Here is a 14,541-nt window from a genome sequence, read left to right as displayed (position 1 = left end):
TCTCCAAATTCCTCCAACCCTACCCCTTTCCCCCGTTGTATCCATACATTTGTTCTCTACCTCTATGTCTCTATTTCTTAAGTCACAGTAACTGGTCACATATTTTCAGTTCTCTGTTTATAGGCAGAATGGATTCAACCATTTGCACAGAGTTAACAACTGCCCAAATGTGGGAGCGTGTACAAGACAGACTGAGGTCCCACCAGAGTCCAGTGTGAGTATTCCTGGTCAGGCAACTCTCCTCTAAGGGTCCTCGGAATCTTCTCCATTCAGTCAGCAGAAGAAAAATGGAGCATTGAAGGCAAGAGGGGTGTTGGGTTGAAAGAGGCTTACATCACGTTTACCCAAATTCTGCTGGTCAGAAATCAGTCCTGTGTCCACACAGAAGCCCAAAGGGGACTGGAAAATATCAGACAGCCACATGCCCAGAAAGAAGGGTGACAATATACAGCCTTGATGTACTCCTTTTCCTATTTGGAACCAGTCTGTTGTTCCATGTCCAGTTCAAACTGTTGCTCCCTGACCTGCATATAGGTTTCTCAAGAGGCAGGTCAGGTGGTCTGGTATTCCCATCTCTTTCAGAATTTTCCACAGTTGATTGTGATCCACACAGTCAAAGGCTTTGGCATAGTCAATAAAGCAGAAATAGATGTTTTTCTGGAACTCTCTTGCTTTTTCAATGATCCAACAGATGTTGGAAATTTGACCTCTGATTCCTCTGCCTTTTCTAAAACCAGCTTGAACTTCTGGAAGTTCATGGTTCATGTACTGCTGAAGCCTGGCTTGGAGAATTTTGAGCATTACTTTACTAGCGTGTGAGATGAGTGCAATTGTGCGGTAGTTTGAGCATTCTTTGGCATTGCCTTTCTTAGGCGTTGAAATGAAAACTGAGCTTTTCCAGTCCTGTGGCCACTGCTGAGTTTTCCAAATTTTCTGGCATATTGAGTGCAGCACTTTGACAGCATCATCGTTCAGGATTTGAAATAGCTCAACTGGGATTCCATCACCTCCACTAGCTTTGTTCGTAGTGATGCTTTCTAAGGCCCACTTGACTTGACATTCCAGGATGTCTGGCTCTAGGGGAGTGGTCACACCATCGTGATTATCTGGGTCATGAAGATCTTTTTTGTACAGTTCTTCTGTGTATTCTTGCCACCTCAACAGGTTGGCAAACTTTTTCTATAAATATTTTAATCTCTGTTGGACCATTGGTCTTTGTCATGATGACTCATCTCTGCTGTTGTAAAGAATGTGTAAATGAATGACCATCAATATGTTCCAATAAAACTTTAGGCCAGTGAAAAATTGAATATCGTGTAATAAATTACAAATATTGCTCTCGTTTTGAATTTTTAGCCATTTAAAAAATAAAGAATATCCTTAGCTATTGGACCATAGAATAGTAGGCCTGAATTTTTAGCCATTTAAAAAATAAAGAATATCCTTAGCTATTGGACCATAGAATAGTAGGCCACATTGCAGACTTGGTCCATGGTCAGGAGTTTGCTGACCTCTGTTTTAAAAGAGCACGTTTCATTATCATTGATTTATTCTTTCAACAGACATAAATTGTGAACCTCTTTCATATCAGTCAATGAAGAGTCCTAGGGTCTATAAAATGAGTAAAACTGAATCCCTGCCCTCAAGGAGCTCAGTCTAGTTGGATAGATCGATGCTTACAATGTGGTGTGCCGGAGGCTAGGATGGGTGTGTGAAAAAGCCACATCTGAGCAAATCACATAAATAGATATTTATAAAATGAATGATGAAATCAACAAAGAGAAGAGTGTCTGCATTAATGCAACTTTTCTTGCCACAAAGCTATAAATAAAAGAATATGTATAAGAAGGGGGCAGTCAGTCCTTGAAACCCTAGCTCCTGTCCCCTGATCAACTGCATCTAATTATCCAAACTACCAACTTGCTGGTTCTGTGCTAGGTAGAGTCACACACAACATGCCCTTTAAAATACTCTGTAACCAGCAAAGTGCAGGATGGGATATTTAAGAAGACGTCCTGAAAATCTCAGTGTGTCAATATCTTTTCTGCTGCAAGTAACTGAAATCCCCAACTCTAACAATAAGGAAATGTGTTTTCTCAGAGCTGCAAAGCCCACTGGAGGTAAAGGAGGCCCCAGGCACAATGTAATTAGCTCAGTGTTGTCAAACTCCCTGGTTGGTTTTTATTTTTTTTTTCTCATATCCCCACTCTATTTGCAATAACATTTGTAAGCACTGTATTTTGCCAGTAGCATTCCTTGTTCACATCCAAAGAGAGAGAAAACCTCTCTCTCAATCGTGGAATTTAAATTCTCTTTAGTCTGTTGGAGCCAACTTAGGACATACGATTTGTCCGTGGACCTGTTGCTAGGGGAGTTCTGTGCATGGATCGGCTTAGATTAACTATCTGATGCAAAATCATTGTTGAGGAATTAACCGTAATACTTTCCTCACTTGAGAAGAACAAGAGGGAAACATGGAGAAGGAAATGTAGCTAATTTGATTTTTTTTGGTTCCATTTGTCCATAATCAGCCTGGGCTTTTTCTAGATTCATGTTTTTCAAGTCTGAGTACAGAAATTTTCAAAGTGTGGTCCAGGCAACCTGGTGTTCCTGAGAATCCTTCAGGGAATTCTAGAAGTCAAAACCATTCTCATCATACTATGATCTCATTTGCAAGTGTATGGTGGCATTTTCCAGAGATTGAAGGCCAAACAGTTATGCCATTGCTCTGTCAGGTAATTGGATATGAGCTTGGATATTCTTGTATTTAAAAACCTCTCATCCTTCGTTTCTAATACAATAAACATCAATAGCTGTAATGCACATAAACACAGTCTCTGGTGTCCTCAAAATGTAAGAATATAAAGAAGCCCCGAGACCCAAAAGTTTGAGAACTGCTGAGTTCTAAGATCAATTTTAGAAACATTTTGTACAGAAATGGAATAAAAAATAGAGTATGCCCTAGATCACACATTTAAGTATTGTTTTGTGAAATTTTCTTTTGACTATGTATATGCATGAATTTACATATATTAAATATACACATATGCATGTATTTAATCAAAAGAAAAATTTCACCAAACAATACTTATATGTGTGTGTGTGTGTGTGTGTGTGTGTTTACAATATAAACAAAATGTTCTAATGTGGACTCCTGGGTTATTTGAAGTCCTGACAGCAAAAAGCGAAGTTCCAAAAGATACATCACTTTAAGGTCTGATTTCTCAGTTCTCATGTCTTATCTGAAAACCTACCTACTCCCTCAGTGATTAAACCCAGGCAGCCACAACGAAGTATAAGTTATCTCCTAGCCTTGTAGGTTCAGTTCAGTCGCTCAGTTGTGTCCAACTCTTTGCGACCCCATGAACCACAGCACGCCAGGCCTCTCTGTCCATCACCAACTCCAGGAGTTCACCCAAACCCACGTCCATTGAGTTGGTGATGCCATCCAACCATCTCATCCTCTGTCATCCCCTTCTCCTCCTGCCCTCAATCTTTCCCAGCATCAGGGTCTTTTCAAATGAGTCAGCTCTTCGCATCAGGTGGCCAAAGTATTGGAGTTTCAGCTTCAAAATCAGTCCTATCAATGAACACCCAGGACTGATCTCCTTTAGGATGGACTGATTGGATCTCCTTGCAGTCCAAGGGACTCTTAAGAGTCTTCTCCAACACCACAGTTCAAAAGCATCAATTCTTTGCTGCTCAGCTTTCTTTATAGTCCAACTCTCACATCCATATGTGACCCCTGGAAAAACAATAGCCTTGACTAGATGGACCTTTGTTGACAAAGTAATGTCTCTGATTTTTAATATGCTATCTAGGTTGGTCATAACTTTCCTTCCAAGGAGTAAGCGTCTTTTAATTTCATGGCTGCAGTCACCATCTGCAGTGACTTTGGAGCCCAGAAAAATAAAGTCAGCCACTGTTTCCCCATCTATTTGCCATGAAGTGATGGGACTGGATGCCATGATCTTAGTTTTCTGAATGTTGAGCTTTAAGCCAACGTTTTCACTCTCCTCTTTCACTTTCTTCGGAATTCACAGCAAAATTACATTAGAATAGAACACATACTCTGAATGGATTGGGTTGGCCAAAAAGTTCTTCTGGGTTTTTCCATATGAAAACTGGAAGGAAGTTTGTGGCCAACCCTATATCTTAAGTGGTACACAATCATGGCAGCAGCCCATGATTTTGATTCATCATATAAATATTTTCCTGAAGCCCTCTCTATAATAAACATTAATAAATAGGGAAAGCAAAAAGGTTCTGACTGCAAGCCATAGAAACCAAACTCCAACCAGCTCATGCTCAAATAAAAATATTAGACCAGTTATTGGGGCATCCTCTACAACCATAGGAAGACCCTAGCTGCCCCTGGAACATGGAGAAAACCAGAAGGACTCAAAGACTGTCAGCACTCTGACTCTGCTTTTCTCTGAGGGCTGGATTCATTGCTTCCTCCCATGGAGTAGCCTCTCTGACATGGCAGTGGCCTGAGAATGCCTGCCTTTCCCTCACAATGGAGAAAATACTCCCCTCTTGCCATCATCAGTTGAAAACTCCTTAGGAAGCACAGAGATAAGACGGGTTTAGATCACTTACCTTTGGATGAATACACGAGAGCCTCAGGGCACCAATGTGAGGGGCAGGGACTTGATCCCTAGAAAGGGGAACATTCCCAGTGAATGGGGAAATTAATCTGAGATGAGACGTCCCCCAAATTGATGTCAACAAAAACAAGTTCAGAGACTTCCCTAGTTCAGTAACTAAGATTCTGTGCTCCCAGTGCAGGGGATGCAGGTTCGATCCTTGATCAGGGAACTAGATCTCACATGCTGCAACTAAGACCCAGTGCAGGTAAATAAATAAATATTTAAAAAATAACAATAAAGTTCAAGCTACACAAAGTAACCCCATTCAGGTCCAAAGAAAAATGAGTGTGTGTGTTTGCCAGTCAAGAGTTCAAATATTTCTCAAAAGCTAACAGAGTTTGTCAGAAGGACTGAGCCTTCCTGAGGGCTCAGGAAGTACCTCTCCATCTGCGATCTTCCACCTCACTGAGGCTCCAGCAGCCCTGCCTGCTTCAGAAGGACCTCACGGGAGGTGGTAAGGGAGGCAGAACTCAGGCTGCTGCCTCTCATTGCCCATCACCTTCACTGTACAGCATCTTGGTGCAGGTAGAGACACAAATGCACAATGACAAAACCTGGCAGGATCTGAGCAAGGATCTCTGAGTGAGTGTTTTGGGCTCTTTTTTTTTTTTTTTTTTAAAGCAGCTTCCAAGCTGTTGTTAAACACCAACAATGTGTGATGAAGTTGCTGTAGCAGATTTTTGGAACTAAGACTGGGAACGTAGCAGCAGGGCACCCAAAAGTGGTCAGCACGTCTGAGCCAGGGACAGGTCCTGCTCTCAGGCAAGAAAGAAGAAGCTGAGAAACAGCATGCAAAAGTCAAGAGGCCTAGAGTTGTGTCCTTGGGACCAATTAGAGTGACTGGTGGTCAGCACACTTGGGACAAGAATAGGCTCCATAGTGGCCGCAAGAGCTGGCAAAGGTTTGGATATCCTTGACCTCATATCTGGTGTCCCCTTTCTGTCCTTGTGCTCGAAGCTCTCCCACATTTTTCCCATTCGGTCTTTGATACTTTTGGTAAAAGAGATGATAAGACTCTATCCTGCTAGAGGAATTGTGAAGCTTACAGGGATGGTGTGCATGCATTTGGGAGGCTTCTAGGAAGTGTGTGCTTAGGCCATACAACTCTACCAGTTCAGGCTTCCCTGGTGGCTCAGATGGTAAAGATATCTGCTTGCATTGCAAGAGATCTGAGTTCAATCCCTGGGTCAGGAATATCCCCTGGAGAAGGGAATGGCTACCCACTCCAGTATTCTTACCTGGAAAACTGAATGGACAGAGGAGCCTAGTGGGCCCCAGTCCATGGGGTCACAAAGAGTCGGACACGACTGAGCCACTAACACTCTGCACTCTGCATCTCTCCACCAGTTCAGGATCCAGAATAAAATGTGTGGGACAGCTGATTTAGGAGTGAGAGGTTTCCAAAGTCATGGCAATGTCAGGTGGTATGGGGGTGGGTGGCCAGTCCAACTGATCCAGTGCCGAGGGCAGGGGTGATCACCGCCAGGAATGTGTGCTTCCAAAGTCATGTATCTGAAGTCAGGGAGTTGGCAGGAAGAGCTGAGTCAGGTGCACAGGCTTTGAGGGGGACCCACGTGCTGCCTTTTACCTAGTGTGAACTTTTTTTTTCTTAATATATATATTTTTTATTAAAGTATAGTTGACTCGCAATGTTTCAGGTGCACAGCAAGGTGATTCAGTTATACATATAAACATACATTATTTTTGAAATTATTTTTCATTATAAGTTATTAGAAGATATTGACTATAGTTCCCTGTGCTTGAATGAGCTTGGGAAGGGCAAAGTCAGCATCATCAGGGGGAGGAGGGAGAGGGACACAGTAGTTTGCTGTGTCCTTAATTGTGCCAGGAAGTCTTCAATTTGAGGACTGTTTCCCAGAAATGAAAACTTTTGATTTTACATTTCATTTTTATTAGTAGAATTTTCAAACATACTGACATGTAGGGAAAATTGTATGATGAACACCTGCACATCCATTCCTTACGTGTAACAGTTACATTCTGTCACATTTGTCTCATCTGATTTTCTGTTAAAGTATTTTAAAGGAAATTCTGGACATTAGAATGTTTATTCCCTAAGTACCTCGGTGTGGTGCTGAGTGCTCAGTTGTGTCTGACTCAGTGACCCCAGGAACTGTAGCCCGCCAGGCTCCTCTGTCCATGGGATTGTCCAGTATTCTACTGGAATGGGGTGCCATTCCCTTTTCCAGGGGAGTCTTCCCAACCCAGGTCCATCTCCTGCATTGGCAGGTGGATTCTTTACCACTGAGCCACCTGGGAAGCCCCAAATACTTCATTACATATATTTAAACCTAAGAGATTTTTTTCCTTCTTAACACCAATCCTATTATCCTGGCTAACAAAATTCATAATTTCTTACTCCAGTATCCATGGAAATATCCACTAAATATTTAAATGTTTCCTTGTTCCCCAGCTCTCTCTTACTCCTTTGTGGAAGCCTGGAGAGAAGAGAACAATGCTAGAACACATGCCAGTGAGACAGGAAGGAAGGGGGCCAACCAGCTAACCCAGTCCCTGAGTATTCTAGACCTCTAGCAAAGGAAGCAGTTGCCATAGACTAATGACCCAAGAGGGCTAGTGATCGTCATCAGTGAATATATCTCCAACAATAGGATTTTTCATCAGAGGTTCAGAAGGCTGCCATTTTTTTCAGAGCTCTCAGGAGTGAGGCCAGAAGCCTGAGAAGTGGGCCTGGGCCATCTCTAGGTACAAAACTAAGAAAAAGAGATTTTTAAAAATTTTTCTTAAGGTAAGCTAAACTGCCGTAACAAGCAGACCGCCAGATGAGAATGGCTCAGAGTCAGGATGCTTACTTTGTACCCATTTACCAGGCAAGTCGCGTCTGGCCCAAGGGCGGCTCTGCTCTATGCGATCACTCGGGAGCTGCTCTCCCATCTATGATTCGGCAAATAGCCACGATCATCTCCAGCTCAGTGAGGGTGAATCGGGGGAGGGAACAACTGAGGACCAAATGAGAGGGTTTGGGGGCCAGATCTGATTGTGGTATAGAACTTTCCATACGACTTTCAAAGAGGTTAGGAAACAAAATCTAAGGTTGGACTCAGAAGAAAGAGACAACTGTGGTGAAGCACTAGCAGATGCTGCCACAGCACAAGAGTCCCATCTCCTTGATTTAAGAGGCAGCTTGTTGCCAGAGAACTGGCAGGATCTTATGCAGGGTCTGTCAGTCATAAAGATCTCATGGGGCTTGAGATTGTGAAGTCAGGGAGGGGATGAGAATAGATTGCTTTTTCAGGTATCAATGCTACAACCATCTGCTACAATCTCAGACTGCAAGATCAGGGTAGCAGGTGCAAGAAAAGCTCATGAATTTCACTCCTACTGCTCAGTCCTGGGGGAGTTCCTAAAGCCCAGTGCCAGAGTCAGAACCTCTGTCTATTCAGTGTGAAACTCTCTTGTCAAGTGGATAATAATTTCCTCTTGTCCAAATACAGGAGGAAACTGAGTCACGAGCTCTGATGTGTGAGAGAACAACTTCGAACCCAAAGTTATGCACAAGGGTTGGTAGTGCTTACAAATGATTGAAACAGGGCCCAGACCCTGTGGGTCAGGGTTTCCAACAGGAGGCTGTGGATGGCTCCCAAAGAGGAAACCCCAGTCTCCACCATAGGGGAACACAGGAACAGGCTCGAGAGCAGGGTCCAGTGAGCTACTTCTGTGAGACTCTTAGGGTTCTGTCATAGGATCATATTTTCTGACTGCTCTCTGTCCCTCTGCTGTCTAAGGTTCCTGGTGTCTAAGCTCACATTCATTTCCACTTAGCACTGGGCTGAGAAATATCGTAATGAACTGGGGAAACTTGAGTGATGATACTGACGGTTGTGTGGGGCAGGAGCTGGCAGTGCCTGGGAAGGCAAAGTCCCTGGTGCAGTATGTGTGTGCTCAATTGTGTCTGACTCTTGTGATCCCATGGACTGCAGCCCGCCAGGCTCCTGCCCATAGGATTTTCAAGGCAAGAATATTGGGGTGGGTTGCCGTTTCCTCCTCCAGCAGATCTTCCCAACCCAGGGATTAAACCCATATCTCTGGTATCTCCTACACTGGCAAGCAGATTCTTTATCAGGAAGTCTAGGGAATTAGACACATGGCCCTTCAGTGTACAGATGGCAAGGGGCAGAGATGGCCACTGTGGTCTGGTCAGGTCACGTATGGAAGTTTCACAGGGCTTCACAGATATTTATTTAGTATTGAATGAAAGAGTCTTTAAATTCTATAGTAGGAATCCAACCACTTTGAGTCCTGAGCCTGGAGGCTGAAGGAGATTCTGAGACCATTGAGGCCAGTGACTCAAAGAATGCCCATTACTATCATCTGAGAAGAAATGTCATGAATGGAGCTCCGTCCTGAGAGACCACACAAGGAATATTGTGTTGGGGGCACCTGGGACATGGCTGGCATCCATAGCACTGCCCATTGTCACATCTGGTGGCTGCTTTTTCTCCCCTTCAATAGATTTCCTACTTGACCCTCCCTCTATGTGACTTCATAGAAGTGGGCAGATCTGGTTCTTTTCCAGGAGCATATCTGAGTGAGAGAGATCTGAGAGGGGGTCCACGGAAAGGGTGGGGGGTCTTTGGAAGGTGAATGGACATCCAATCATCCATCCGAGAGGCATTCCCAACTTTGCATCCTAGGGAAACACTTGTGTGGTCATTGGTTAAGGAGTTAGAGTTTTTTTGCTTTTTATTTTTAAAGATTTTTTGATGTGGACCATTTGTAAAGTCTTTATTGAATTTGTTTCTTCTATATTGCTTCTGTTGCATGTTTTAGTTTTCTGCCCAAGAGGTATGTGGGATCTTAGCTCCCTGACCAGGGATCAAACCCTCACCCACTGCATTGGAAGGCAAAGTCTTAACCACTGGACCACCAGGGAACTCCCAAGGAGTCAGAGTTTTAAACAAGCTGAAAGTTAAAGCATTAATCACTCAGTCATTTCTGGCTCTGTGAGACCCAGTGGACTGTAGCCCACCAGGCTCCTCTCTCCATGAAATTCTCCAGGCAAGAATACTGGAGTGGGTTGCCATTTCCTCCTCTAAGGGAATCTTCCCAACCCAGGGATCAAACCTGAGTCTCCTGCATTGCAGGCAGATTCTTTACCACTGAGCCACCAGGGAAGTGAGATGGCAGGGTGTCTTTGTGCATATGGGAGAGCTGAGCCCATTGTGGAGGTTGGGCTTAGGACTCTGAAGGCTGTGAGGGAGGAGAGAGAATTGAATGGTGAACACGTTAGGCAGGGTGCCCCCACATCAGCCAGTTACCTCTTCTTGGAATGAAGAAGAGAGCACCTCACAGACCAGGTCCCACATATCCCATGTTCTTGGATATTTTCGAGGGTGGCCATGATAAGATTTAGGCACCCATTTGTCATGGATATCCTAGCCACACCACTGCGTGGACAGCCAGGGATTCTCTTGTGGTCGTCAAAAGTCCAGGAAGGCACCATACAAAATTAAAATGTCCCAACAGATTCTAAAGGAGGGGCCAATGGGTGTCTTCCAGTGAAGCTACACACTGAGCATTTCACTCACCTGGCACGAAGTTTTCGATCTGCTTTTTTCCTTTATGTAGCAAGCATCCAGGCTCACAGAGACCCAAGAGCCCAGAGAGCCACCTATCTAAAGTGCTCAGACTCTAAGTATATGTAGGAAACCAAGAGTTGTTTAGCCTGGGGAACTGGGGGGTGTTGTGGGGTCAGGGTGGACTGACCCCACAGACAGAAGACCACAGTTGGTTGTAGAACAATGAGCCCTTCCACTCTCTGAATGTCTCTGAAAAATGGCTCTTTGGTTAAGAGTAGACCCAAGTTTATTCCAGATTTGTTGTTTTTTTTTTTCTTTTTCAAAGATTACAGAGTCTTTACTTAACTTCTTTTTATTTATTTTTGGTTGCACTGGGTCTTTGTTGCTGTACGCAGGCTTTCTTTAGTTGCAGCAAGCAGGGGCTACTCTCTAGTTTCCGTGCTCAGGCTTCTCACTGCGGTGGCTTCTCTTGTTGCAGCACACGGGCTCTAGGGTGCCTGGACTTCAGTGGTTGTCACGTGGGCTGTCACATGGCACACGGGCTCAGTAGTTGAGGTTTCTGGGCTCTAGAGGGTGGACTCAGTAGTTGTGACGCACTGGCTGAGTTGCTCTGAGGCATGTGGGATCTTCCCAGACAAGGCATCAACCCATGTCCGCTACACTGGCAGGCAGATTCTTATCCACTGTACCACCAGGGAAGTCCTTATTCCTGGTTCTTGAGAGCAGAAGGGGAAAGGAAAGTCAGCCCCATATTGGCAGAGGTTTTGGCCACGGACACACAGTCATTCACGAGGGTTGAGAAGAGCCCGAGTCAGAGTGCTTTGGGAGGCAGCCATAACACAAGGGGGAAACCATCCCTTGAGGAATTTTTGACCCAACACTTGCCCTCTGGGTGATAGTGACCATGACCGGGACTAGGGAGGCCCATGTGAAAGTGGTTGGGCCTTGGCGGGATCCAGCTCAGTAATAAGAGCCCTAGGAAAGGCCAGCCACTGGAGGGATGAGAGGTGACACTATTGTCACAGGCACTTGTTGCTGTTGTTCAGTTGCTCACTTGTGTTCAGCTCTTTGCCACCCCATGGACTGCAGCATGCCAGGCTTCCCTGTCCTTCACCATCTCCTGGAGCTTGCTCAAACTCATGTGCATTAAGTCAGTGATGCCATCCAACCATCTCATCTTCTGTCGTCCCCTTCTCCTCCTGCCTTCAATCTTTCCCAGCATCAAGGTCTTCTCTAACAAGTCAGCTCTTTGCATCAGGTGGCCAAAGTATTGGAGCTTCATCTTCAGCATCAGTCCTTTCAATGACTATTCAGGGTTGATTTCCTTTAGGATTGGCTGGTTTGATCTTCTTGCAGTCCAAGGGACTCTCAAGACTCTTCTCACAGGTAGAAAATCTCTCAATTGCTGACATAGCACAGAGGATAGAGTCTCTGTTGGGAATGACAACTCAGTGAAAACTGGGCTCCCCTCCACTTTTTTTCAATTTCTTCTATTTTTTAATTTATTGGCAAAAAAGGTGGTCATAGATGTCTTATCACTTTCATTTTATAAATCACTTGTTCCTATTTCCAACATTATTTATATGTGTGATATTTTTAGTCTATTTTGTTTGATGTCCTCAATTTTATTCTTTATTTCATTTTAACTGATATTTTTAATTGAAGTATAGTTTATTTTCGTACTTGCTAAGTCACTTCCATCATGTCTGATTCTTTGTGACCCTATGGACTGTAGCCTGCCTGGCTCTTCTGTCCATGGGATTCTCCATGCAAGAATACTGGAGTGGATTGCCATTCCCTTCTCCAGGGATATCTTCCCAAACCAGGGATCAAACCTGCATCTCTTATGTCTCTTGCATTGGCAGGTGGGCTCTTTACCACTAGAGCCACCTGGGAAGATATAGTTGATTTACAATGTTGTGTTAATTTCTGCTGTGCAGTAAAGTGATTCAGTTATATGAATACATACATATTCTTTTTTTAATATTCTTTTCCATGATGGTTTATCACAGGATATTGCATATAGTTCCCTGTGCTACACAGGAGGACCTTGTTGTTGATCTGTCCTCCACTTTCAAAGAGAGGCAAAGGGACAGTGAAAAATGTATTTCTGTTATTACTGTTTTCAGGCTTGTCCAAGGTAAAATACACATGGTCCCATCGATCTGTACAGATGCAGAAAAACAGTCAAATTCATCTGAGTCTACTGTTGCTTTCTGTGAATCTAAGATGAAAGGTGTGTAGTCTCTGATCAAAGGCAAAAGACTTGAGTGAGTTGCCTGAAACCTGTCAAGGTGCCAACACATACCAGGGGGAGCTGTCTGACCCTCAGTGTTTAAGAAAGATCAAGGATGCGGTGGATGTGGGCCATGGCAGAGCTGAAGTGGAAGATGTACCCAGAGGGAGATAGGCAGCTTGGAGCTGGACTGGCTTGAGTGCGGGAGGCCAAAAACTTGCAGAAAGGCTTAGCAGGGATGCCTGAAAGCACTGAGGAGGATCCTGGTCCTAGTCCTTCTGGAATGCAGGGAACACATAGGCATACATAGGAATTCGTGTCCAGTCCACCCTCAGCAGCTGCTGCTTCTTGGCCTGAGAAACAGACCTCAGGGAGGCTGGGGCCACGCCCTGGCACAAGAATGAGGGAACTTCAAGTCTCCTGGCCAAGGTCTCAGAATGCCTGTGTCCTTCAGGATTGTCGCCCAGGTTTTCCACCTCATTTAATGTTAAAGTTATACACGAAGGCTCTCCTCCTAAACTGGGCTGTTCTGGGGACATCAGCTCTTTGATTCACTGGAAGCCAGTTGCTATGGTTCCAAATAGATATGTCCCCACAAAGTTCATATGTTGAAATCCTAATCTCCAAGGTGATGATGGTATTTGGAGGTGGAACCTTTGGGAGGTGATCTGGCCATAAGAACCTTCACATGCAGGTGGGCTTGGATTTGAAAATAATGGCTATGCTGCTTAGGCGCAGCCTAAGGCTGGAAGATGTAAAGACTGAATCTCCCGAGAACCCCACCTCAGTTCTGTGGGCCAGACAGGCCCTTGTGGCGTTCTGGTCGAATGCAGAAGAAATGAGTGAGCCCAATCAATCAGTCAGAGACAAGCCTGGGATCACCCAGTCTACAGGAGGGGCCAGGCTTGGGGTCCCCTTGAAAGCAGCTGGAACCAGACTCAGGTTCCCCCCAGGGTCAGGGAGATCCAGGCCTGGAGTTGCCCCAAAGCCAGCAGAAGTCAAGTCCTGAATTCCACCAACTTCAGTCAAAGCCAAGTGAGGAGTCACCCAAGTTCTCCCAGGACCAAGATGAAGCAGACTTGGAATTGCACAAGAATAAGGAGGAGCCTATCCTGGGGTCCCCCGATATCAGTTGCAGCCAGGCTCAGGATCACTAGAGCCTTACGTTGGTCAGCATCTCTGGGTCCTGAGCCGTCGAAGCCACTACAGGAGCTGACACCCCAGTTGCCCGTCTACCAACGGGATCAGTAGGAGCAGAGCAAGCTAGCTCCAGCCGGGCAGCCGGCAAGAGAAGGCCTCACGCCACAGAAGTGAAAAAGTTCTTCTGCCCAGACCCCTGCGTCCAAGAAGCCGAAGGAGGAGGAGGTTCCTATAATCCCAAAGGGGAAGTGCAAGTCTGGGGCGGGTGTGGAAGGACCGCTCAAAGAAGAGGTTCTCCCAGATGGTTCAGGACAAGCCCCTGCGCACATCCCGGCAGCAAAAGATGAAAGACAGGCAGGAGAGGAAGCTGGCCAAGGACCTTCCCAGCACCTGGAGGAGGAGAAGGAGCGTCGCTGCAGGGAGAACTTGAAACGCCGCCTGGAGGAGGAGCGGGAGGCAAAGATCGTCCAAGTGATTCGAAACCCTGCCAAGCTCAAGCGGGCGAAGAAGCAGCAGCTGGAATCCATTGAGAAGCCAGACACGCTGACCCAGCTGCAGAAGCCACCACCTCAGTGGCCGGCAGCCGAGATCTGAGCTCAGGACAGCCGAGGCCTTCTGTGGCCAACCGCCGTGTCCACATGGCAGCTCTCGGGGCACTGGCCACATGCCTCTGCTGACCCGGCAGACCGGCTCCATGGCTCCCAGACAGGGGCACCACCCGAGTCGGGGCTCTGAGCCTTCAAAGGACTGGCGGGCAGGTCTCCGTGGAGCAGGGGGAGCCTGGAACCTCGCAGACTGGAGGTGGGAAGAGGGTCAGTCTCCTCCTCCCCACTCACATGCCCCCTCCTTTCCAAGTGACTTCAAACCAAGAAGAGTAATTTCTGGTTCCTCAGGGAACTGATGACTGGAGGGGTGACTCCCCAGAATGTGTATGCTCTGTCTCAGGGTCCTG

The 14,541-nt window shown here is 45.7% G+C and overlaps 1 pseudogene; it reads left to right on the top strand.

Moving 5' to 3' along the window:
* The first annotated feature begins 13,132 nt into the window (after window positions 1-13,132).
* Window positions 13,133-14,267, top strand: LOC133243036 (coiled-coil domain-containing protein 86-like; annotated as a pseudogene).
* The last annotated feature ends 274 nt before the right edge of the window (window positions 14,268-14,541 follow it).

Source organism: Bos javanicus, chromosome X (assembly GCF_032452875.1).
Source record: "Bos javanicus breed banteng chromosome X, ARS-OSU_banteng_1.0, whole genome shotgun sequence".
NCBI classification, from domain to species: domain Eukaryota; kingdom Metazoa; phylum Chordata; class Mammalia; order Artiodactyla; family Bovidae; genus Bos; species Bos javanicus.
The sequence above is the reverse complement of the archived record's forward strand: the minus strand, read 5'-3'. Positions and strand labels throughout refer to the sequence as shown.